This window comes from Sylvia atricapilla, chromosome 5 (assembly GCF_009819655.1).
Source record: "Sylvia atricapilla isolate bSylAtr1 chromosome 5, bSylAtr1.pri, whole genome shotgun sequence".
Lineage (NCBI taxonomy): Eukaryota > Metazoa > Chordata > Aves > Passeriformes > Sylviidae > Sylvia > Sylvia atricapilla.
In genome coordinates this window covers 42,344,400-42,347,118 of record NC_089144.1, presented here as the reverse complement: position 1 = coordinate 42,347,118, position 2,719 = coordinate 42,344,400, and positions in this window count along the sequence as shown.

The following is a 2,719-nucleotide window of genomic DNA, read 5'->3' as shown; positions in this document are numbered from 1 at the left end:
GGCAACTTTTAGTTTTTGGTTTGGTTTTTGTTTGTTTGTTTGTTTAGCTTTTTTCAGGGTTTTTTGATAAGGCTTTGTTTTTATGGCAATCATCTCACTGTAATGAATCTCCACCCCTCCCACTGGATAAAAAAAATCAGCCTAGATCTGTGACCAGTCATTCAAAATCAATACCAGATTTTACCTTACATAGAACATGTGGACTTTGGGACATTGAGTTTGGGGGAGGAGGTGTGACAGTGTTTAAAAACAGGTGGGTTTGTGTTTCACTAAGACATATGTTGTTATTCACTCAAGGAGTAAGGGAAAGCAGCAAAGGAGGGGAAGTTTGGCCCACATGGGAGGGTAAGGGGAAAATGGGAGAATTGAAATAAATTTAGTCAGTAGCATTGTATGGCAGTTTACAACCTGAATGCAAAGAACATAGCAAGCATTCAGTTACTTGATTTGGCTGAGAGTCAGTAAAAGGGATGTTACTTACAATTTTGAAGAATTTGGCAACAGAACAACTAACATGTGAATGATGTTGCAAGGGAGAATAAAGTACTAGGACAAAGATTTCATACAGATAATATTTGGCTCAAGACTTGCAAGATTTGGATATCTCCAATAGAAACACAAAGACACTAACAGGAAAGATCAAACACATTCAGTGAATTTTTATTACCTTATAAACATTGAGGAAAATTGTCTAGCCAGCTGTGCTGGTCATCTCTTTGGTATGTGAGAAGTTAAAAACCAAAATCTAAATTTTTTAATCTTGAAATATTCCACCTTAAAATATTTCTCTGAAATCTAGTATCTACACTATTTTTTTTTTCAGTTTCCAGCTGCTGCAGATCATTTACCACATCCTTAAACACTGCTGCAGACTCATTGCTGTCTGACCCTGATTTCCCATTGAGCTGTGACTAAACTGCTCCCCCTGAGCCTTTCCTCCAGCAGCTCACGTGGACATATGCACTCACTGGGGCTCTGTAATTTTAGTGAAATCAGTTTGCTGTCGTATTAACCTCCAAAAGTTAGGATTTTAGAGGTCCCCAAGGGACCTTTATGTCTTCTACCTCATCAATGCAAGGGGCATGTGTACAAACTGATAAAGACTGGGTGTGGCATTCAATGTCATGGTTTAGTTGATAAGGTGGTGCTAGGTTGGACTTGATGACCTCAAACGTATTTTCCAGTCTAGGTAATTCTGTGACTTTGTGATACACTGTCCATGCGTCTGTAGTGAAACCATCGCATTCTTCTTACTGTTCAAGGAAAATATGAGAAGGCTTCAACTGCACTTTGGATAAATCAATTTTCTCACAGCTCAACTCCCCATCTGGAAAATGAGGCTTACTGCCTTCCTTTATCAATGTGTACATTGATAACCCTGTCAATTTGTGTAGTAAGTGCTTAATGTTTACATGCTGTCCCATGGACAATGTGGTGGTGCCGTGTTCCACACAAATGAGGGCAGATGGAACTTCCTCAAAGGCAAAGAGAAAGTGTCAGTAATAATAATAAAGATCTCCTTTTCAAAGCAAAACACCTTACTAACAGCAAAAAAGACCTAAACACACTTGCAGAGTCTACCAAAAGCAAGTATTATATGTTTGGTTTTTTGCAAGCTGCTAGAGGCAGGGGAAAAAAAAACCAAACAACACTGTGGTTTTTTGTAAGAAATCTTGAAATTTATGTAAATTTCAGTATTTTCAGCAGCTGTCTGTAATGATCCTGATGTGTTCAGTTATGGTAAATGTAGTGGAGGTGTTGCATGCGCCAGATCTGCAGTGACATCATGGAGAGGTATGGTGCAGTGGCTGCCACTATTGCCTCAGATTCTCCTTGTCTGAGCCTAGCTTTGTCTGCAGCAATTCCGACTCATTTTTTTCCCATAAGTGTTGCAAGAAGAGGGGAATAGCTTCTTAAGTAAAGTGTTCTGTAAACAATAATCACCACCTTTTTAGATTTATGAGACTTTAAAAAGATGCTTAGGACATCATGTTGTCCATGTTCTGAAAGGTAACATAGAACTAAAATGTCTTAATAGTCTAAAGAACAGTTTGAAAACTAGAAAGATATGATTCAGAAAAATGCTTTTCAAGTATTTGCACTCCATTCCTGTACACTTGCATGTCAGGCACACTTTTTGCGTGTACATGGGCAGGCACCCCACAGCAGTGCCATGTTTCATGGCTAATTCATTAAGGGTTTTCTAAGTTACACACTGGCATTTTTTTGGATATTTTGTTCATGATTCCCTGAGTTTTGCATGAGGTGAAATCAGGTGTAGCACAGAGAGATTGGCCACATGGGATGGATGCTCTGAAGTCTGCTTTCATTTAGGAACAAAAGATAGGCTGAAGTTAGGAGGGAGGAAATATATACTATAACAGTGCCAAATATCTAACAAATAACACTAACACTGGCAAAAGAAAGGCAATTTAAATGCGGGGAGGCATCTCTAAAAAAGAATAAGAGGAACCCCAGATGAGTCTGTTTTTGATTTGAAGGCCCATAGCATAGCAGCCTGCTGAGAGGAACTGAAAGAGTCTCTTTTGTAACAAAGGGTGCTTTGAGTGTTTCACAACTAACTGAGAAGCACCCTGGGACATCCACGAGACTTCTGTGGATAAATATAGAGGAGGTGGAGGCAGCTGTTGAACTGCTCACAGCTTATGGACAGGACTAAAGGTTTTGGTGCTTAGGCTATCAACCTGGTGATAATCAC